The sequence below is a fragment of the Pinus tabuliformis genome, chromosome 8 (genome assembly GCF_031772625.1).
Source record: "Pinus tabuliformis cultivar Carrire ecotype Pingquan chromosome 8, CPIR1, whole genome shotgun sequence".
Lineage (NCBI taxonomy): Eukaryota > Viridiplantae > Streptophyta > Pinopsida > Pinales > Pinaceae > Pinus > Pinus tabuliformis.
This window is the reverse complement of record NC_142294.1, coordinates 599,765,412-599,790,687: the sequence shown is the minus strand read 5'-3', so window position 1 is coordinate 599,790,687 and position 25,276 is coordinate 599,765,412.

Below are 25,276 nucleotides of genomic sequence, written 5' to 3'. Positions count from 1 at the left end.
TAAATCCCTTGTATAAATTCCCCTTCCCCATATATTGTTAATATACTAAAAAGCCCTATATTCTACATACCCCGCCCAGGTTTAAATATAAACCATATTATTATGAAAGTGGGGATTAAAGGTTTACTTGAAACCTTATAATATCCCTTCATGCGCAACCATGGGATTAATTAACCTTTGGCTGATTAATAACCAAACCTGCAACCTTGTAAACGAATGATAAATGATCCCGATGCGTTATAAATTTTAATATATTGTATGGGTCCCGTGCTGTAACCCTTTGTCACCTCCAATGAGTGCCAACCGTCCAATCAACACCCTCCCGTCAGATAGCTAATATACAAATCGCTAGCCTCCGTCCACTGAAGTTTACCGCCCGGGGAAAGGGTGGTATTGCACCTGTACCCAGGACGCGTGTCGCCCTCCCGCCATGCTCGCTGCCTCTCCACCAAAAACCACTCTGGCCCATAAGCGGTGCAGGGCAAATAGCTTACCACCCCCCCCCCCCTCACCCGTCATGCTGACGTCACGACCACGTCACCGCCAAGCCACCCTTCCGTACCCTCCGCTACGTGACAAAGTTTCCCATCCTGATGACGTCATATGTTCATTAAAAGCCAAAATTACCCGCCAAACCCGAAATTTCGTTAAAAATGTTGAAATGTCATTTTCATTGTAAAAAATCTGTGTTCACGTTCTCATGCAAAACAACGACTGGAGCTATTGTACAAGCTTTTCAACTGCCACCTGACCAGAGAAACCATGGCGACGCGCTTTGCCATCAGTCATTTCAACCTGCAATTGCATAATTCGTCTCCTTAAGCCAGGTATTTATCCATTCGACCAGTTACCCTGTAATTTTGATTTTCCTTTGGGAATTTTACCTAAAAGAGCCAAATTCAAGCTGAAAGTAGTCCATAGTTGATATACAGAGACTCCTAAAACAGCTCTTTAGCCCAAGTTTCCACAAGAATCCTGAACTCCTATTTGAAAACACAAGAACCAAACATGGAAGCTCCCGTAGCCCTCAATGTCGCACCCATCAATGCACCTCATAAAGACTTGAACTTTCTACCCTTAGCCGACAAAGATTTCCAAATAGAAGACTTAACTGGTGACAGGAATCATCTGCAGAGCTTCTGCCAAGTCAGAGACAGCCATCTAAGCAACTCTGACATTTTTGAACTATGGGAATCAAACCTTCCCATGTATTTCCTGCTCTCAGTCCATGTTTTCCCAGATATCATTCACCAATGCTGTGCTAACTATGACGCTATGCTTAGAGCAGTTATGTCACCTTCCCAAAATGTCCTTTCTCCATAATTACTAAATCCATCAATGACATGTTACATTTTCATTCCATTGAGCCTCTAGCTCCTCTTTCCATGGGATTTTTGCTTTAAAAGACCTCTCAATTGCCCAACTCAAAAATAACTTGCATTGCCCAGATGTTCATGATACCAACACACCAACCTACAGGCCCTCCTTCTTATTTGCGTGCCTTTTTCACTGATACTGGAAAACTCATTCTTGACATGATATCCTTGATTTTGGGATTTAGATCCAGTGAATTTGTGGATGATATCACCCTGGTTCTATTATCTATCTTTACTCCAGGACAGTCCCCTGCTGTCAAGTATGACTATGCCACTTTCATTGCCAATAAAATCCATGCTCAATTAATGAATTTGGAGAGAGAAGGTGTCTTCAAATACACATCTTATATATACCATCTGTTGTTATATTATCAGCTAGACAACTTTCCATTTCCCATCAGGAAATTAGATTCAAAAGGAAATCGAAGGTATGTGATATTTTGGAGCTCAATCTTCCATGACTGTGACTCCCCTTATACCTATAGTGAATTCATTGACCTATTTGTACACCCAGTCTCAACTCTGTTGATAGGAGCTCCCCCTCCTAGAATTTCTGGTGATATGAAGAAGATTTTGCAGCTTTCCAAAAACTACAGAATAGGTGACTGGTACCTCTACCAGAATCACGCTGAAATCAGAATATATTGATGTGAATTATGCCCATTCAAGTTGCCTAGATATGTTCCCATGAGGTTATTTGCATTAGAATATTTTAGGCAGCTCATCCACGTAGATTTAACCCACTTTTGTAATGTAAAGAAGAAGGCTCAGCTGAGAATCAAAAACCAGTTAGGTCCTTATGTTATCCATGATAGGGATGCATGGAAAGATGTTGAACAGATCTTAGAAGACCACCTCAAATTGAAGAAGAGTTTTGGGTGGGTGCCATATGATCCATGTAGTTTCATAAGTGACAGAAGGGTAAGGTACACGCTGTCAGTGTACATACATCATAGGATCCTAGAAATTGAACAGTATGCAAATCAAGAAGAATGGGTAGAAGGGACTTTAGTTGAGGAAATTAATGAACAGGAAAAAATGGAAAAGGCTATGAAAGATCTTGAAAAAACTCTTGACCTGGACTCTTTTGGATAGGTATATTTAAAGCTGCCTCAACAATCAACAGTTGGAACATCTTCTGCTGGAACTTCTCAACAGCCTGCATAGAGAACCAGTGCATCAATCATAGGGACCTCAAAGGGCAAAGAAGTGGAAACTTCAAAGTAGCCAATCATGACTGATCAGCCAAGGGGGTCCAAAGAACATGAACAAGTACAAATTCCTCCCGCCCAAACCATAACGGCTGAAATTCCATCTCTACAAACTCCTCTAAATGAGGAAAAAGGCAAGAAGAGAGTCAGAGAAGAGGCCACACCTATTAGTGGACCTGCAGAGAAACCAGGTGCAAAGAGGCAAAGATTGGATCCTCTGTTAGAAGAGGAAATCATTGAAGAAACAACAGATAGCCTAAGAGGTGAGAGGGTAATCAACCAACAGACTTCCCCAGTGGTAGATACATCAACTAGCTCACACAGGCCAGAGCTAGAAAGGTAGCATAGTGTTGAGGTGTCATCTACCAGGCCACAAGGAAAACAACCCTCTAACATCAAAAAAAGTTTCACAGAGATAAAGGCCAGGAATGATCCTGTGAGAATTGAAATTTATAATTAATACTTAAAAATTCCCCCCTCAACCTAGCAAAGATTGATGTCTGCCTGTGACATCAAAGAAGGCAAAATGATCATGAGTTATTTTAAGTCGAAGGTGCAGCAACCCCGGTCTGCAGCAGATAATATCAGGACAAACTTAGAGGTTCTAGCTAAATATATTCACCCCTTAGACCAGATTGAGCTCCACAAGCAGACTGGAGAAATGGTTTATTCTACATTGGCTGACAAAGCAATGATGGCCCACCAGTTGTAGAGTTCCTTAGACAATACAACTGCTCAGTTAGATTGGGAAAAAGCTTCCTCTGTGGCCAAAGATAATAGAATCAAATCATTGGAAGAAATCCTTATAGATCTGGGACATGACCCCAAAGATGCCAAGGGCATAAAGGCACTACTCAAGAAAAAGGAAGAAGACATTGCTGCCCTGAGGAAACAGTTGAAGCTACCTCCTTGAAGACACCCTTAGACTGCAGAAATAACAGAGCAAAAATCAGAGGAAGACATGATGGACCTGCTCATGAAACTCAATGAAAGACTGACTGATACTGAGCAGGCACTTGAAAAAGCATTAAAAGAGAAGCAGGGAGAGTCGACCTTCCAGCCTCCTGAGGTAATTCCTACAGTTACAAGTGCAGTCCCCTCAACAACTGGAGCAGCATTGGCCCCAAGTGTCCCAGTAGCTACATCAACAGTAATCACAGGTACAACATCAATAGGAGCAGCACCAGGTAGCAATACAGGTATGAGCATAGAAGAGTTGATAAAAGCCATGGAAGAATTGAAACTCCAAGTGTCAGAGTTAAAGCAAGTAAAGGAGAAATTGGAAAAAATAGAACAAAGTTATGATAAATCCAAAATTAATGTGGCAGAGAAAATAAGAGAGGTTAAAGCATTGCAAAATAAAGTCAGAGCATTAGAGAAGGATCTCACCATGGACAAGCCTCTAGCAGAAATAAAAGGAATCCTTTGGACCAACATCACTCAATCCCTTAGTGATGTTTGGCCATCTATACAAACTATTTATGAGAATATTGACTAGGTGAATACAACACATGGAGAAATTCAAAAAGCAAGAGCCATAATAGGACAAATGCCTGAGCAAGCTAATAGGCTCATTCACTTTTTGAATTATAGAAACAGAGAACAGCTGGAATAGCTTGGCATCCCAGACAAGACAGGCACAATTTTGGATATCAAAAGAGTTCTAACCAAGAAAATTCTAATGCAGAATTTAGAAAAAAGATGCCAGGATATGCAAGTAGAAATCAATTCTTTCATTCAAAGATTTACAATTTTGCAAGACAAAGGGCTGTCAAGTCTTTTAGGAAATAATGACAGGTTAATGAGATACACAGATTATGTACATAAGTTAAACACATATGTTGTTGATCAGGTTAATTCATCAACAAGTGCTTTAGGAGAAAAAGCACTTCCCTCAGGCCAAAGTCTCTATGATAAATTGGAGAATTTATTTTATATTGAACATGAGGTGAAACATCTGTTTCATCTGTAGCCTAATTTTATCAGGTATACAGAAGTTGATGAAACCCTCAGGAAGCTTCAGAGGCATAAATTGGCAGATCAAAAATGGTGGGAAGACATGTTGGGGATTTTGTGAATATCTCTTAGGTAAAACGTACATTCTGAGCTATTTTTCCATGATATAGATAAACAGAGATAAATGAGGCTTAAATGTGACAAAGTGTGTCTGATCAAAGTCAAAGAAAGTCTGGCCAAGACGAGACAACCAACCCAAAGTTTCAGTGGAAAACAGCCATGAACCGACTTGCGTAACCTACCTCTGGTACATCCAATAAAGACGGAGCGTCCAACACAACATCAAATTTATTGTCTCCCTGTTCCAAGACTGTTCATCTCTATCTCTTGTGAAAGAAGCATTAATTATCATCAGATATTATCTTCTTCAGATATTTTGTAAGATATTTTGATATTTTGTATAAATACCCCCCCAAACGAAGTATTTGGGGTTGGTTAATTGGGAAGCATTCTCAAACTTTGTTGTAATACAGAATTTTGGAATAAAAAGGGCCTGTTGGAACCATTTTTGTCTAGCTCACTGAATGAGGAATCGATGCTAAAGATCTGTTACAGAATTCTTGAATCATTTTATGGATCAATAAGTTCCTTCTAACTTGTGTTTTACAGTTTTTACGTTTATTATTTCACCTATGTTTCATGATCTCAATAGTAGAGAAAGGAATAAGTCAGAATTTGCTTAACTGCACTCTTTCTTCAATCTTTATTATTGTCTATGTTTTCTTCAGAATTAGTATAAACAGTGAATTCTTAATGGCTCCTGTTTCCCCTGATTCTTCATTTTGACTATTTGCTAAGGAATTGTTAATTTCTCCTTAACAAGTAATCAACCATTTTCCCTCTGCCAACATGATGAAGGATTCTTAACTGCCCTTCACCATTTGGCTCCATTCCATCTGATTTCAGCCTTTATATTGTTCCATATTTGAGTACCCTGCTCTGTGACACCATCCTCAGTTTAGAAACCGAATCCAGAAAGCTATCCTCCTTTGACTCCATCATGCCCAATGGACTGACACTCTTCAGTTTTACCTCACTATTCTATTGAATCTCCATTTATCCAACTAAACTAAAACAAAACCCTTGTACTTCATAACTAGCCTAACACATTTCAAAACAAAGCTAAATCATAAAGAGAGAGCCCTCTCTGGGTGCAGATTGGCTATAATCTATATCTAAAAGATTGGTCTGTGGTTACCTCTGCTGTATTCCCTTTCTAACAACTTTGGGGAACAACCTGAGTGTTAACATCATTGGCGACTCCACTGGGGCACTGAATAATTTTTTGTTATTGCTGTTTGTTTCATAAGCTATAGATGGAGCCTAAAGTTAGCCAGGTAGCCTTTGAAACTACTTTTGCTATGCAATTGCAAGAATAAATAAATGTTGTTTCAGTCTATCTCCAATCTAGTTTATGTATTAAGTAGTTGTCCCAAATACTTAATTAGTTCCTTGTTTCAATAGATCCTTAGGAAAGTTCATAATCCCTTACATCTAAAACTTCTTAGAAGATACTGTCAAAAGTTGTATCCTTCAAAATATTTCAAGCAAAACCAAAAACATACTCAGAAACTGGTTCCAAAGAAAAAGATCTGTTACACCAGATCAAATCCTGATCCAAATCCCCCACCTATCTTTGAAAATCCTAATCTGATTCCTAAGAACCTTAGAAGCCAGCAGAGCCAAGAACATTCTGCTAGTTCACCCCTTGACACACATCAGCAGAACCCTATCCAATCTGAGCTTACTCCTGGAAAAGCACCAATCTTTTCTGCCATTGTTGTAGCTTCTCCTAGTTCACCATCAGCACCTCAAACTATCCTCCCCACTCCCCCATCTACATCATATATCTCCACTGTTATCCCTGCTCTTCCAGTTGTTGCACTTTTCTCTGCAAATATGCCAAACTGATATGCTCCCATGCAATTACCTGCAAATACAGGGGCCATGCCTCAAGATTATCAAAGCAAAATCACCTATTTTGATGGTACTGGCACTTACACAGCTCAACAACATACTAAGAAAATGACTGATTATTTTGAAAATTATGAGATTGATGATGATGATGTCAGAATGAAAGTCTTTGTTCAAAGCTTAACTAGAGATGTTAGGACCTGGTTTAGAGCACTCCCTGCAAACACTATCAATGACCCACAAGCCCTTTATTAGACTTTCTTGAACAGATGGGAAAAGAAGAAGGATCCTCTCCACATTTAATCAGAATATGAAAACTTGAAGAGAGGTCCACAAGAAACTGTTCAAGATTACTGTACCAGATTTAATAATGTATACAATGCTATTCCTCAGAATCTCAGACCTCCTCTAGATTTAGCCTTGATCAAATGCCATGATGCATTTGATTCTGATATGGCATATCAGCTTGGGGAAAGAGCTCCTCGAAGCTTAGAAGACATGTAGAGTATAGCTATCAGTGTTGAGGCCAACCTGATTTTTAAACGAGCTCGAGCTAGAGCTGAAAGGAGGATACCCATCAAAGAAGAACCTTCTGCCTTTGAACAAAAATTAGATGCTATCATTAAAGGAATGGATAGACTTGGGGATAGAGTAGAAACAATAGAGAGGAAATCCCCTTGGGACGGGCAACCAAGCAACACTGGGAGGAATCCAAATTTTAGAAAAAATCAAAACCCTAATACTGGATAGGCTGGTTCAGACCAAAACATTAGGCCCCCATTCCAGGAAAACTATGCTGAAGCTTAAATTTCTACTGAACCAATAGAAGATACTCAAATTAACTTAATGGGTCTTAATAGTGAACAACAAATTTTCTTGACCCAAGAAGACCAAGAGGCTCATACTCTTAATCAATTCTAAACTCAATCAAGTGAATCATTTGATTTTAGGGAGGGATATGATACAACCATTTATGAAGTTCACAAGCAATACAATTTAAGGAGTAGAAGGATAGATGTTCCCGGAACTAATAAATAGAAGGATACTAAGCAATCTAGCAAAGCTAAAATCAAGAATCCTCCTGTACAAACCTCTCCTAGAACAAATCCTAACCCAAGCAATCCAATAGTTGAAGATATATCAGACAGTCAACAACCTGATAGACAACCTTCCACCTCTTTTCCTCCTAAGGGAAATGTGGAAGAACCTCTAGAAATTGACATAGAAGCAACTTCAGCCCATAACAACACTCCTATAAAAGAGAAAGACACAGAAATTACAGCAGAAAAAGAAAGTCTCACTACCCGAAATGCAAAAATGCAAACAGAAAAACCTTTCAACCTTGAGACCGAAATAGGCAAATTAAAGATAACAATTCCATTGTGAGAATTGGCCAAGCATGATGTCTACAGAGATCAAATTAGCAGATCACTTTAGATTTCAGAAAACAAAGATGCAATAAATGTCCTTGATGACCAACCAGAATTAATTTTTGGCCCTGAGGTAAATGGTAAATCGGTAGATGGAGGGGTCCCTCCTTTCTATGTAAGCCTGAACGTTCATGATAAGAAACTCCATAATGCAATGTTTGATTCTGGAGCTTCTCATAACTTAATGCCCAAATCTATAATGGAGAAGTTGGACCTAGATATCACCAGGCCATACAAAGACTTGTTCTCTTTTGATTTAAGCCAGGTCAGATGTCTAGGATTGATCAAAGATTTATGTGTATCATTAGTTCAATACCCTGCCAAGACAATTTTAATGGATGTAGTGGTAGCTAACTTACCACCAAAATATGGCATGTTGCTGTCTAGATATTGGGGTGCAAAGCTCCAAGGATCTTTACAATTCGACATGTCCTATGCTACCATTTCAATATTTGGTCAGCCAAAGAGATCGTATCGAGAAACTCTAATGAAATATGTGGTCAGTAGTTAGGAGAAACCCCAGAATTTTCCCATCTACTCCATGCATTCTGACATGGACTCCTTCATTCTATACAATGCTGAGGTTAATCCTGCAATTGATGTCAAGGCTTTAGCATTAGAACAAGAAAAGATCATAAATAAAAAATCTAGAGTTCAAATTCAAGAAATTTATGAAATAATTGATATAACAGACACTCAAGAGAAACCAGATGAAACTAAAAATCCAGATCTCCCTAGTAAACAAATTTCCAAGACTCCTGATACTAACTATGAACATGAGATCCTTTGGTACTTGGAATTTGATGGATCAGCCAATAAATTAGGGGCAGGAGTAGGGATTTGGGTACATAATCTAGAAAATGATCATGCTGAAAGGCATGCTTACAGGTTGAATTTTAGATGCACCAATAATATGGCTGAATATGAAGCCCTCTTGTTAGGACTTAAGTTGATCAAAAATTTAGGAGCCACCAGGGTATCAGTATTGGGAGATTCTGATTTAGTCATTCAACAAATGAAAAGGAACTTCCTTACAAATGATCCCTGATTGAGATCTTACAGAGGGGCAGCAATTGAAATACTCAATACCTTTTTGGAAACACAACTTGCCAAAATTCCAAGGAAACATAATTTGCATGCTCATAGTTTGGCAACATTTGTCAGCACTTGTAAATTGCCATTTGAACCCAATCATCAGTTTACGGCTGAGATTAAACACAGGCCAACTGTACTTGACAATGTAAAAAATTGGCAAGTGTTTGACAATGATACTTAGATTAACAATTTCTTGACCCTAAAGGAAGAGTTTTGTAACACTAATATGGACACGGACACTGTTGGAGAGGTTGATCAGGTAGACAAAATTGAAACACACATTTTAGCAGAAACTGCAACACAAATACTTCACCCAACGAAATTTACCAAGGAAAAGTTGCAAGAGCTTAAAAAAATAGACATTGATGAGGCTAGCAGAGGAGAATCTGAAGTTATTGATTTAAAGGACAATTATTTTCCCACAGGATTAACTCCTTTGGAAGATTTTTTTTTATTCTAATGATATTCCAAAGAAACCAAAAATGTAGCCTCTAAACGCAGACATTGAGGACTGTAACATAGGAACTGAAGAAAATCCTAAGATGATAAAACTATCCAAAACTTTGCCTCCTGACCAAAAGCTTAAATATGTTGAACTCTTCAAGGAATTCCAGGACATTTTTGCATGGAGCTATGAAGATCTCAAATCCTATGACACTTCTGTGATTCAACATACAATACCCCTAAAAGAAAATCAGAAATATTTCAAGCAAAAGCTCAGAAGGGTCAGCCCTGTACTACTCTCTTTAATTGAAAAAGAAGTCAAAAGAATGTATGAAGCTGGGATAATTGCACCTATCAGGTTTTCAAAATGGGTCTCTAATTTAGTGCCCACTAGGAAGAAAACATGAGAAATCAAATTATGTGTATATTTAAGGAATGTAAATAAGGTTTCTTTGAAATACCACTACCCCTTACCTAAAATGGACCACATTCTGCAAAGGGTAGTAGGTGCCTCTAGAATTTCACTGCTTGATGGGTTTTTAGGCTTCAACCAGATTTTAGTTCATCCCAATGATCAGGAAAAAACTGATTTTACAACCCCATGGGGAACTTTCAAATATGTGAAAATGCCATTTGGACTCAAGAATGAAGGGGCAACCTTCCAACGTGCAATGGACATAGCTTTTGCTAAAGAAATTCATGATTTTCTAGTCATATGCTTAGATGATCTCACTGTGTTTTCCAAATCAGATCAGCAACATTTAGATCATCAGAGACAAGTGTTTTTAACATGCAGAAAGTACGGGATTTCCTTGAATCCTAAAAAATCCTTGTTTGTTCTAGAGGAAGGCAAACTGTTAGGTCATATAATCTCTAAAGATGGCATCAAAATTGATCCTGACAGAATAGAAGCCATCCTACAAATACCCCATCCCAGAAATGTCAAAGAACTTCAAGCCTTCCTAGGGAAAATTAATTTTTTAAGAAGATTCATACCCAATTTGGCCGAGCTAATCAAATTGCTGAAGAATATGTTAAAAAAGGATTCCAAGGTTAAATGGACAGTAGAAGCTAAACAAGCATTTGAAGAAATCAAAATAGCCTTGACCAAAACACCAATCCTTACAAGCCCAAAATTTGATAGAGACTTCATAATCTTCTCGTTTGCATTAGAACACATTATTGTTGTTGTTTTACTATAGAAAGATGATCAAAGATGTGAAAAACCCATAGCCTTCTTTAGTAAAGCACTCAGAGATGAACCACTAAAATACCCAATCATGGAAAAACAGGCTTATGCACTTGTGAAATCTATCAAAGACTTTAGCGTTTACATATTATACTCCCATATAATAGCCTATGTACTAAATGTTGTTGTCAAATATATCCTGACCCAGGAGGGGATTGAAGGCAAGAGAGGTAAAATGGATCGCTACTATATTAGAATATGATATTGAAATAAAACCTACAAAACTTATAAAAGGACAGGGATTGGCTAAACTCATGACTGAAACCAATTTTCCAAGCCCTAGATATCAATTAACTGGATAATGAACAGGAGATGGCAACTCCACAAATCAGCTAGACCTTCCTAGAATCACCTTGGTATGCTAATATATGTTATGTATTATTAAACCTGCAGACTCCTCCAGGGTTATCCAGAACAAAGAAAAGGTTTATAAAAATGAAAGCTTCGAAGTTTTGTATTTTAGACGGTGCTCTTTTTTGGAAAAATCATGAAGGTGTTCTATTAAACTGTCTAATAAAAGATGAAGCTGACAAGGTACTCAAAGAATTTCATGCAGGGGACTGTGGTGGACATTTGTGCTGGAAATCAACTGCTGACAAAATTCTAAGGGTTGGATTTTACTGGCCCACCTTGTTTGCTAATGTCAAAAAGTTTGTCACTGCTTGCCATAAATGTCAAATTTTTGAAGGCAAGAGGAAACTTTTATCTCTACCCCTTAGACCAATTTCTACTGAAAGACCATTCCAACAATGGGGTTTAGACTTCATTGGGGAAATCCACCCTCCCTATTTTGGCCAACATAAATAGATCCTGACTGCCACATATTACTTCACCAAGTGGATAGAAGCCATCCCTTGTAGACAAGCCAATGATTTAGTGATCATACAGTTCTTAGAAACCAACATCTTGTCCATATTTGGTTGTCCTGAAAAAATTATAACTGATAATGCTGCGTCTTTCAAATCCAAGAAAATGATAAGTTTCTGTCATAAGTACCACATCACCTTAGGCCACTGCACAACTTATTACCCGCAAGGTAATGGTCTAGCTGAGTCCTCCAATAAAATCCTGATCAATATCATTAAAAAAGTATTGGAAGAAAACAAGAAAAGCTGGCATAAGAAGCTTATCAATGCACTATGGACAAACAGATTAACTACCAAGAGATCCATTGGAACTAGTCCCTATGAGCTGGTATATGGTATGGAGGTTGTATTTCCTTCATCATTAGGGGTCCCTATAATGAAATTACTGCAAGAAGCTCAAGTGGAGCCAAATGATATTTAAAGAAGGATTAATCAGACCATCCACTTGCAGCAGACTAGGGAAGAGGTCTATCAAAGATCCCACGTATTACAAGAAAAGCTCAAGAAGATATTTGATAAAAGGACCAAGGAAAAAGATTTTTACATAGGAGACAAAGTGTTAAAGTGGGATTCCAAGAGAGAAGACAAAGGGAAACATGGGAAGTTTGACTTCCTATGAAAGGGACCTTTTATTATTCAAGCCTCACAGGGAAACAATACTTACTTTCTGAAAAGCCTGGATGGTACAGAAGTAGAAGATGGACCAGTTAATGGTCGGATGCTGAAACACTATTTTCATCCAATCCGTTGATATATCCTGACTCTAACTTGTACATAGGGAAGTTTAGTTTCTACGGCTTTTTACAGCAATAAGAATAGGGAGGAATGTGTAGAAAGTTTTGAGAAACAGTGCAGGAATTTTATTGTTTTTATTTTCAGCTCAAGAGAAATGTATATATTTTACATAATCCTTTTGAACAGTTTTTCTACTTACAGCAAAGGAAGATTTTAGAGTGAAGCAATAATTGTACATAAGGCCATCTGACCTGCTGTTCTTGACTTTTCACCAAGAAAAGCCATCCCCAAGTGGAGCGAGTGTTATACTCCTATACCAATAGGTGTCATATTTCATGATTGACTGGTTAAAATCCCTAATATGTCCATCCTTTCCCTGTTGCAAAGGTTTTCCATATTTTGAAAAAATCAGAAAATTTAAAAAAATGAAAAGAGGGTATGCCCTAAAAGAAAGATCAAAGGGAAAAAAGAATGAAATGGTCAAAAAATGAAAGAAATGAACCCCAAATCAAATAGACCAGGAAAGTGTGCAAGTCCAAAACGCCACTACTATTCTATTTTTGCAATGATCTGATGGTGTGCAGCTTGTTGATTTATGCCACTAATGATGAATGGCCAAACAGCTTAATCTTGGCTAGTTCATGTTTCAATTTCCTGTTTTAGAAATAGAAAATAGAAATCTGTCCAAACTGTTTAAATTTGGTAGATAAGTAGATAGGTAGAGAAGCAAAGGAGCTCAACTGTTCAATCTGAGCCCTTGGAAGAAACAAGTGTTGATTTAGATAGGCTTACAATGTAAAGAAAAGAAAAGCTAGAAGAGTTTGCTAGTCTAAATGCACCCATGGAAGAAGAAGAAAAAATGTTAGGTGTAATAGGCTGGGTAGGCAGTTTTGGTGTTGCTGAAAGAAACTTGTGATAGGTTTTGTCTCTCAAAGATGTTCATCTTGCTGTTATCACAAGTGCCATGGTAACTATTTGGTTACAAATCAAGCAAAGCATGATTAACTCCCCTCCATCCTCTCCCTAATCACTCACTAATCTCCCCAAAGATATTAAGATCTGCTTAATATCCCTCTTAAATTACTCCACCTCATTTCATAAAAGACCTAAATAGAACCACGTTTTTACTTAGGCACAAAGCCACATTTCTTGTGTAAAACCCTTTTCATTCCCTCAGCCTAAGTTTTTTAACATTAGACTTAGCACTAGCTTCCAATCATATTCATATTAACCAATAACTTTATTATATAAATCCCTTGTATAAATTCCCCTTCCCCGTATATTGTTAATATACTAAAAACCCCTATATTCTACATACGCTGCCCAAGTTTAAATATAAACCATATTATTATAAACGTGGGGATTAAAGGTTTACTTGAAACCTTATAATAGCCCTTCATGCACAACCATGGGATTAATTAACCTTTGGTTGATTAATAACCAAACCCGCAACCTCGCAAACCAATGATAAATGACCTCGATGCATTATAAATTTTAATATATTGTATGGGTCCTACGCCGTAACCCTCCGTCACCTCCAATGAGCGCCAATCGTCTGATCGGCGCCCTCCCATCAGACAGCTAATATACATATTGCTAGCCTTCATCCACCGAAGTTTACCGCCAGGGGAAAGGGTGGTATTGCGCCTGTACCCAGGACTCGTGTCGCCCTCCCGCCATGCTTGCTGCCTCTTCGCCAAAAACCACTTTGGCCCATAAGCGGTGCGGGGCAAACAACTTACCGCCCCCCCGCTCACCCGTCATGCTGACGTTACGACCACGTCACCCCACGCCACCCTTTCGTACCCTCCGCTACGTGACCACCCTTTCGTACCCTCCGCTACGTGACAAAGTGTCCCATCCTGATGACATCATCTGTTCATTAAAAGCCAAAATTACCTGCCAAACCTGAAATTTCGTTAAAAACGTTGAAATGTCATTTTCAATGTAAAAACTTTGTGTTCACGTTCTCATGCAAAACAACGACTGGAGCTGATGTACAAGATTTTCAACTGTCACCCGACCAGAGAAACCATGGCGATGCGCTCTGCCATCAGTCATTTCAACCCGCAATTGCATAATTCATCTCCTTAAGCCAGATATTTATCCATTCGCCTAGTTACCCTGTAATTTTGATTTTCCTCTGGGAATTTTACCTAAAAGAGCCAAATTCAAGCTGAAAGCAGTCCACATTTTCTATACTGAGACTCCCAAAACAACTATTTAGCCCAATTTTCCACAAGAATCCTGAACTCCTGTTTGAAAACACAAGAACTAAACATGGAAGCTCCTGTAGCCCTCAATGTCACACCCATCAATGCACCTCATAAATACTTGAGCTTTCTACCCTTGGCCGACAAAGATTTCCAAATAAAGGACTTAACTGGTGATAGGAATCATCTGCAGAGCTTCTGCCAGGTCAGAGACAACCATCTACGCAACTCTGAAATTTTTGGACTGTGGGAATCAAACCTTCCCATGTATTTCCTGCCCTCAGTCCATGTTTTCCCAGATATCATTCACCAATGCTGTGCTAACTATGACCCTATGCTTAGAGAAGTTATGTCACATTCCCAAAATGTCCTATTCTCCATAACTGCTGAATCCATCAATGACATGTTACATTTTCATTCCACTGACCCTCTGGCTCCTCTTTCCATGGGATTTTTTCTTGAAAAGGCCTCTTAATTGCCCAACTCAGAAATAACTCGCATTGCCCAGATGTTCATGATACCAACACACCAACCTACATGCCCTCCTCCTTATTTGCACGCCTTTTTCACTGATATTGGAAAACTCATTCTTGACACGATATCCTTGATTTTGGGATTTAGATCCAGTGAACTTGTGGATGATATCACCCTGGTTCTATTATCTATCTTTACTCCAGGACAGTCCCCTGCTGTCAAGTATGACTAAGCCACTTTCATTGCCAATAAAATCCATGCTCAATTAATGAATTTGGAGAGAGAAGGTGTCTTCAAATACACATCTTATATATACCATCTATTGTTATATTATCAGCCAGATAGCTTTCCATTTCCCATTAGGAAATTAGATTCAAAAGGAAATCAGAGGTCTATGATCTTTTGGAGCTCAATCTTCCATGACTGTGACTCCCCTTATACCTATAGTGAATTCATTGACCTGTTTGTACACCCAGCCTCAACTCTGTTGATAGGAGCTCCTCCTCCTAGAATTTCTGGTGATATGAAGAAGATTTTGCTGCTTTCCAAAAACTACAGAATAGGTGACTGGTACCTCTACCATAATCACACTGAAATTAGAATATATGGATGTGAATTATGCCCATTCAAGTTGCCTAGATATGTGCCCATGAGGTTATTTGCATTAGAATATTTTAGGCAGCTCATCCATGCAGATTTAACCCACTTTTGTAATGTAAAGAAGAAGGCTCAGCTGAGAATCAAAAACTAGTTAGGCCCTTATGTTATCCATGATAGGGATGCATGGAAAGCTGTTGAACAGATCTTAGAAGACCACCTCAAATTGAAGAAGAGTTTTGGTGGGTGCCATATGATCCATGTAGTTGCATAAGTGACAGAAGGGTAAGGTACAGGCTGTCAGTGTACATACATCATAGGATCCCAGAAATTGAACAATATGCAAATCAAGAAGAATGGGTAGAAGGGACCTTAGTTGAGGAAATTACTGAACAAGAAAAAATGGAAAAGGCTATGAAAGATCTTGAAAAAAACCTTGACCTGGACTCTTTTGGATAGGTATCTTTCAAGCTGCCTCAACAATCAACAGTTGGAACATCTTCTGCTGGAACTTCTCAACGGCCTGCACAGAGAACCAACGCATCAATCACAGGGACCTCAAAGGGCAAAGAAGCGGAAACTTCAGAGCAACCAATCATAACTGATCAGCCAGGGGGGTCCAAATAACATGAACAAGTACAAATTCCTCCCACCCAAACCATAGCAGCGGAAATCCCAGCTCTACAAACTCCTCTAAATGATGAAAAAGGCAAGAAGAGAGACAGAGAAAAGGCCATACCTATCAGTGGACCTGCAGAGCAACCGGGTGCAAAGAGACAGAGATTGGATCCTCTTTTTATCTCAAAATCAAGCCCTGGAAGGTTGCAGACCAGGAAGACTTCAAGTAACTATTTCAAACCTACTTTAGGCTGAGGCTTAGCCTCCTCAACCTGAGAGGGCTCTCTCTATATGGGTTAATGATTTTGATTAAGATAAGATGGCTAACTCTTGTAGAATAACTATGACAAATATGACTGCTGGAAATACATTAAACAAGTATCCATTGGGCCTATGGAGTCAACAACACCCTAATAAACAATGATCTTGACTTTACATAGAAGTCAGGGCATTCAGCATTTGAATATTCAGAACACAACTCATATGGGACCACAGTTTATAAATGCACACAGGAAATCAGAGCACAATCAGTGAATTCTGAGTGATTATACATCGATACAACTGTAAAAATTAAGGAAAGGACAACATCACATATTCTGAACATAACAAATCCTTCATGAATCCTGAGAAGTAAAAGTCAAGCATGTATTACTGAAAATGAGTCTTTACATAAGCCAAATACAAGCTTTTCATAAAATTTCCAACCTCCATTACATTGTTGTTTCAGCTATATATAGAGTTCTTATTCTAATTGATTCGAGCTTCCTCCTCCAGCATGAGGGGAATTCGATAACTACCTCTAATGACACCTATCAACTATTTAACTAACTAATAAATACAATAAAGTGCTGACTGGAGTTTTTTAAGAGTTCTAAATTAACTGACTCTAACTCCATTTTCCATGCATAATGGCTTCTCCTTGTTCTTTGACACCTGGTCTTCTTTCAATTTGGGTGAGCTGGATGTTTAATGCTCCATATTGACCTTGAACGCTGAATCTTTTAACTGCTCAGAAGTATTAGGAGATTTCCCTTGCTTCTCGGCTTCAGTTTTCCTCAAAAATTTCAAATGTACAGAAGCATGTCTTCTAGCCTTTAATAACCCAAAACATGGAAAACTGCCACGTTCTTGATGCGTTGTAAGCTTCATCGATGAACATGTATGCAGGCAAAAGTTCCTTGTGTGCAAATCGTTTGATACCTCTTGAACGGTGATAAAGGGGCTTTACAACAGAAATTTTAAAATTGGGTTGAAATATTCCACCTTTTTTAAGCATCCACCTGTCTTGATCTGATTGACTATTGTTGCTCCAGCTGATGTTTGCACACCCTTTAGGCGTTTCCCTTTCAAAATTCCCGCTCATAATTCAAAACTACCTGTTTGCGTTAAAATCATCACCTACAGCAGTTTTGTAGCGCGCTACGAAACTGCTGAGTTTTTTTTTTTAAATAACAGCTTGCTTTTGCCCCGAGACCCTTATTAGCCAAGTATTTGATTGCCCAAAACCTCCTTAAACTTTACACATGTCGCACAGGGATTTATGTTTCCTCAAAAAGACAAATTCAAGCAAATTTGTCAAAATTTTAAAACAAAATCTTACTTGGCCTCAAAACTCTTTTAGCAGGTAGCTGACCTAGCTGTGCCTTCAGATCTTCAATTTGTTTCTTCATAGCTTTATTCCCAGCTCTTAGTTGCATATTGATTCTTCTGATGTACCTGGCTTCTCTGATTGCTGGTACTGTCCATGTGTGAAATTGTGAATGGCCATCAACCACTGAATTCAACTGGTTTTCTAGGGTTTCACTCCCTTTCCATAGAGCTTTCCTATACTCTGCATGTATGACTGCATGTTTTCTAGCGGCCTTCTTCAATTTGGTAATTTCATATTTAGCTGTTTCTAATTGACTCTTTATGGCTGCTATATTTTCTCCTTGAGATGTGATAGTTGTTTTGCTTGTGTCCTTTTGCGTTCCTTTCCCTGTTTCCTCTATTCTTGGTAGTGCTTCCTTTACTTGCTGGAATTTCCTTGTTATAGGTCTTCTGGGTTTAAAAATGAATTCTTCAGCTGGCTCATCGAATTTAAGCCTTTTTGAGGCCTTAGACTTCTTGGTACCTTCTTGCTCTGACTGTGTCAAATCAATTTGGACTGGTTCAGACTGCTCGAATTCAATGGCCTGTAATAAATCATTCAAACTTGCCTTAGACACTGGGCTCTCTTCAACTGCTATGGCTTTACCTTTTTCCTTATTTATCTGGCTTCTTGTCCTTACCCTTGAGACTGCTTCAGATGTGCTTGTTTCAGGTATAGTCTTCTTATCATGAGTTTTTTCCTTTGTTGATTTCTGAGGTTGATCTTGAATGATTAGTGGCTTCACTGGTTTTCTTAGCTGTGACTTTGAAACCCTTTTGGCTCTCGCCTCTTTTTGGAGCTCAGCTATCGTGAGATCTCTGGCCGGTTGAGGAGTGAGGCCAGTTTTGCTTTGGAATCCAGCCATAAAAATAAAATAATTCCAGTCTCTGTCTATTTTCTGGAGGCCATCTAAAACCAGCAACTTGATCAAACCATGATGAAACAAAGAGGTTTCACAGTCCTCTTTCCTCAGCTGCACCTTATCACACATCTTACTCAAGCTACGGAACAAATAAAAAGGTAGGTCTATGGAGACTTTCCCAGTGAAATTCAAAAAAAGTTTGAAATGGTAAGAGTAAACCTTGTTGTACCTTCCTTCACAAGTCAAATACTTTTGTATGCAGGTGAGTAAAAGAGCATAATGTTCCTTGACATAACTCCTGGGCACTGCTTTAGTTAAATCTTCATTTACATATGCATCCTTTAAAAACTCCTTACAAGGATTCAGGTCAAATTTGAAATTCTTAAACCATTCCTCTTGTCCTCTTGGGATCTCTGTCACAGCAGATATTGCTTCTGGAGAAACCTGCACTTCTAACATGGCTACCTTTGAATTTAAACCAGTGAAGTTTAGCGCAAATTCTTTAGTTACCTGCGCATGTCCTCCTTGTAGCTTTTTGCAAAAGTTCCAGCACCCGGCATCTTTAAACGCTTTCTTCACCCCTTCATCTCTCAGCGTTATGTCTAGGCCCTCAGGTTCAGTCCTCTGACATTTACCGGATCTGTGCTCTTTTTTCTCCATTCTTTCTTCGAGATCTTCACATACAAAGACTAACAACTCCGGTTGAAATCGTGATTCAGCTCCTTTTTAATTCAGCCTCGCTTGATTATCAGCCTCGCTTGAAATTTAAACTCTTCCATTTAAAACCTTTCAATACATAATCTGGCAGATTTGTCACTCATGCAGCACTCACGACCATCATTAAGGTTTATGCATGGTAAAATTTCTTGGGAATGATACTCTGTGCATATCAACAGATCTAGTGGTGGTGATAGTGGCAAATGAGCATTCAAACGTGATACGAGAGGTACATAAACTGACATGAGAGGACATAACTGATGACTCACCTAACGGACTTGACATTTCGGGAAAGATTCGCTGCGAAATGCACGAATCCATGATTTCGCAGTGCTGTTAGTTTTAAATTTTAATGATGCGCTGCGAAACGGCCTAATCATGATGCGCTGCGAAAACGCTTGTCCATGATTGTGCTGCGAAACTGGCGAATGGGATTACGCTGCGAAATTACTAAAAGACATGGTGACTCAGATAAGACAAGATATGACTATAGAACAATGATGGTGGAGGAGAACCAATGGGAGTTGAGTATGGTTTGAGTTAAAAACTTTTTAAAACTCCAAATCCTAAGTGAGGGGAAAAAAAAAAAAACGAAATCAACTTAACACAGACCCTTGTCGTCGGACTTAGGATAGAAATTGATATACATCAAATTTTTAGTTCTAAGTGATAACACCTCTGTTAGAAGAGGAAATCATTGAAGAAACAACAGATAGCCTAAGAGGTGAGAGGGTAATCAGCCAATAGACTTCCCCAGTGGTAGATACATCAACTAGCTCACATAGGCAAGAGCTAGAAAGGCAGCATAGTGTTGAGTTGTCATCTACCAGGCCACAAGGCAAACAACCCTCTGACATCAAACGGAATTTCACAGAGATAAAGGCTAGGAATGATCCCGTGAGAATTTAAATTTATAATCAATACTTAAAAATGGCCCCCTCAACCCAGCAAAGATTAATGTCTGCCTATGACATCAAAGAAGGCAAAATGATCATGAGTAATTTTAAGCCGAAGGTGCAGCAACCCCGGCCTGCAGCAGATTATATCAGGACAAACTTAGAGGTTCTAGATAAAGATATTCACCCCTTAGACGAAATTGAGCTCCACAAGCAGACTAGAGAAATGGTTTATTCTACACTGAATGACAAAGCAATGATGGCCCACCAGTTGCAAAGTTCCTTAGACAGCACAACTGCTCAGTTAGATTGGGAAAATGCTTTCTCTGTGGTGAAAGTTAATAGAATCAAATCATTGGAAGAAATCATTATAGATCTGGGACATGACCCCAAAGATTCCAAGGGCATAAAGGCACTACTCAAGAAAAAGGAAGAAGACATTGCTGCCCTGAGGAAATAGTTGAAGCTACCTCCTTCAAGACACCCTCAGACTGCAGAAATAATAGAGCAAAAATCAGAGGAAGACATGATGGACCTGCTCATGAAACTCAATGAAAGACTGACTGATACTGAGCAGGCACTTGAAAAAGCATTAAAAGAGAAGCATGGAGAGTCGACCTCCCAGCCTCCTGAGGTAATTCCTACAGTTACAAGTGTAGTCCCCTCAACAACTGGAGTAGCATTGGCCCCAAGTGTCCCAGCAGCTACAACAACAGTAATCACAGGTACAACATCAACAGGAGCAGCACCAGGTAGCAATACAGGTATGAGCATAGAAGAGTTGATAAAACCCATGGAAGAATTGAAACTCCAAGTGTCAGAGTTAAAGCAAGTAAAGGAGAAATTGACAAAAATAGAACAAAGTTATGTTAAATCCAAAATTACTGTGGCAGAGAAAATAAGAGAGGTTAAAGCATTGCAAAATAAAGTCAGAGCATTAGAGAATGATCTCACCATGGACAAGCCTCTAGCAGAAATTAAAGGAATCCTTTGGACCAACATCACTCAATCCCTTAGTGATGTTTGGCCATTTATACAAACTATTTATGAGCAGATTGACTTGGTGAATGCAGCACATGGAGAAATTCAAAAAGTAAGAGCCATACTAGGATAAATGCTTGAGCAAGCTAACAGGCTCATTCACTTTTTGAATTATAGAAACAGAGAACAGATGGAATAGCTCGACATCCTAGACAGGACAGGCACAATTTTGGATATCAAAAGAGTTCTATCCAAGAAAACTCTAATGCAGAATTCAGAAAAAAGATGCCAGGATATGCAAGTAGAAATCAATTCTTTCATTCAAAGATTTACAATTTTGCAGGACAAAGGGCTGCCAAGTCTTTTAGGAAATAATGATAGGTTAATGAGACACACAAATTATATACATTAGTTAAACACATATGCTGTTGATCAGGGTAATTCATCAACAAGTGCTTCAGGAGAAAAAGCACTCCCCTCAGGCCAAAGTCTCTATGATAAATTGGAGAATTTATTTTATATTGAACATGAGGTGAAACATCTATTTCATCTACAGCCTAATTTTGTCAGGTATACAGAAGCTGATGAAACCCTCAGGAAGCTTCAAAGGCATAAATTGCTAGATCAACAATGGTGGGAAGACATGTTGGGGATTTTGTGAATATCTCTCGGGTAAAACGTACATTCTGAGCTATTTTTCCATGATATAGATAAACAGAGATAAATGAGGCTTGAACATGACAAAGTGTGTCTGATCAAAGTCAAAGAAATTCGGGCCAAGACAGGACAGCCAACCCAGAGTTTCAGTGGAAAACAGTCGTGAACCGACTCGCGTAACCTACCTCTGGTACATCCAATAAAGACGGAGCGGCCATCACAGCATCAAATTTATTGTCTCCCTGTGTCTGAGACTGTTCGTCTCTATCTCTTGTGAAAGAAGCATTAATTATCATCAGATATTATCTTCTTTAGATATTTTGTAATATATTTTGATATTTTGTATAAAGACCCCCCCAAACGAAGTATTTTGGGTTGGTTAATTGGGAAGCATTCTCAGACTTTGCTGTAATACAGAATTTTGGAACAAAAAGGGCCTGTTGGAACCATTTTTGTCTAGCTCACTGAATGAGGAATTGATGCTAAAGATTTGTTACAAAATTCTTGAATCATTTTATGGATCAATAAGTTCCTTCTAACTTGTGTTTTACAGTTTTTACGTTTATTATTTCACCTATGTTTCATGATCTCAATAGTAGAGAAAATGAATAAGTCAGAATTTGCTTAACTGCACTCTTTCTTCAATCTTTATTATTGTCTTTGTTTTCTTCAGAATTAGTATAAACAGTGAATTCTTAATGGCTCTTGTTTCCCCTGATTCTTCATTTTGACTATTTGCTAAGGAATTCTTAATTGCTCCTTAACAAGAAATCAACCATTTTCCCTCTGTCAACATGATGAAGGATTCTTAACTGCCCTTCACCCTTTGGCTCCATTCCATCTGATTTCAACCTTTATATTGTTCCATATTTGAGTACCCTGCTCTGTGACACCATCCTCAGTTTAGAAACCAAATCCAGAAAGCTATCCTCCTTTGACTCCATCATGCCCAATGGACTGACACTCTTCAGTTTTACCTCACTATTCTATTGAATCTCCATTTCTCCAACCAAACTAAAACAAAACCCTTGTACTTCATAACTAGCCTAACACATTTCAAAACAAAACTAAATCATAAAGAGAGAGCCCTCTCTGGGTGCAGATTGGCTAGAATCTGTATCTAAAAGATTGGTTTGTGGTTACCTCGGCCATATTCCCTTTCTAACAACTTTGGGGAACAACCTGAGTGTTAACAGATGGGACTACCACGTTCCACCCATCCATAGATTGCCTGAGCCAAGTTTCTCTTCAACCAATCAACCTCATGCCACATTCCAAGCATGAATGTGGGACTCATAGAACACATCTAAAACACCAATCAATGTGGATGCAACCAGAGTTCTCCACCTACACCGTGAGGAATTTGAGTGCTTCCTATTCTCTCAGGCTTTACCATGAAACCGCAGTCTGACCGAGGGATCACTAGGCCCTACAATGAGACAGACTCTCCAGGCTTTACTGTGCATTCCATCCCGGAATCACTAGGTCCAACAAAGAGAAAATCCACCTCTTGGCTTTACCATATATCCGGCCATTCATCGGCAAGGATTCCTAGGCCCACCAAGGCATAGAATCTGGCTTTATCGCAATCCATAGTCTGGTTCAGGGGTTACTAGGCCAGTGGCTTCATGCATCCTCAGTCTGGTTCAGGGACCACTACCACCATGCGTTTTTCAATTCAGAGATCCACCCCACTCAGTTTCAAATCCAATTCGGCCATCCCCCACAAAACGCATGAGAGAACCCATCTCATCAAAGCTATGAGGAAATGGTAAGGTAGGCTGAAAATACTGTCACACCTAGCAAATCCCATGCCATGGTAGAAAAGAAACACATGCAATCCCATGCATGCCAAATCTAGCAAGGAAAATACACTTGGAAGTTGATACCTGTAATGAAGCCTATTATAGCTGCTTGATCCTGCCTTTCCCTATTTGATCTTTGCTTCCTCTTACCTTCTTTGCCTTTCTTGCTCCAATGCCAAAGTGCTCCAAGAAATATCGAAGTGTCCAAGAGTATGAGAGAGAGAGAGAATAATGAGAGAGATCCAAATCTAAACTGACCAAATCTTGCCCACTCATCCTCAGAAGCCTTTTTATTAATGAGGCCTCTATTTTCTTCATTTTCCATTATTTTCCTTAAATTCCCTCCTTACATGCAACTTGTGACCTTTCACTTTCCTTTTCTCCCAATTTCCATTATTTTCATAAATAAATGTGCCAAAATACCATTTTGCCTCTTTAATGCCTTAGCCATTGCCTTTTCCAATTTCCTTAGCCATAAACAACCAAATGAACAAACACTAGGATGTCCTGCCCACCATTCAACTTCGAATACGTGTCCCATCATTCATGTTATTTATATATTTTTACATGGAATTTTCACCAGGGCTGTTACAGTAGGTCTCTTATTCTTCTACAAATAGTGTTTGGATTTTTAGTGAAGCATATTCCAATATTCAAGTTTAGATTTATATTTTATTAATGTCAATAAGCTTTCACTAAAACACTATTGCATTACTTGGATTTATACCTACAGTCGTTGTTGGACTTAATACTAAATTTATCAGAAGGATTCCCTGAGTTAAAATGATTATTCATATAAGGGTGCAGATCTAATTTACTCAATGAACAGTCATCTCAGGAAAGATCTTGTGGATGTTTGGATCAAACTAGTTTCCAAGTAAAATGGTTTCTTATTTCAATAGAAATTCCCGTTGGCCGTGAAAGCACCTTTCATTTCCGAGCATGTGATTAGTTAACAATTCACTTTGCTTATAGAGGTTCACTTTACAATTATGTTTTCACCGTGCATTTATTTTCTTAGTTAACACACTTTTATTTCTTGAAATCAATTTGGAAACCAAGTACAAAAGCTTCGTTTCCTAGTACAAGAACCTCTTATACCTGCACCTGTTGTTGGACTTAATACTGAATTTATCAGAAGGATTCCCTGAGTTAAAACGATTATTCGTAGAAGGGCACATATCTAATTTACTCAATGAGCTATCATCTTGGGAAAGATCTTGTTGATATTTGGGTCAAAGTAGTTTCCAAGTAAAACGGTTTCTTATATCAATAGAAATTCTGTTTGGCTGTGAAAGCACCTTTCACTTCTGAGCATGTGATTAGTTAACAATTCATCTTTCTTATTGAGGTTCACTTTACAATTTCTTTTTCACCTTGTATTTATTTTCTGAGTTAACACGCTTTTATTTATTGCAACCGATTTGGAAACTAGGTACATGAACTCTAGTTTCCTAGTATAAGAACCTCTGTTCTAGTACAGGAATTGA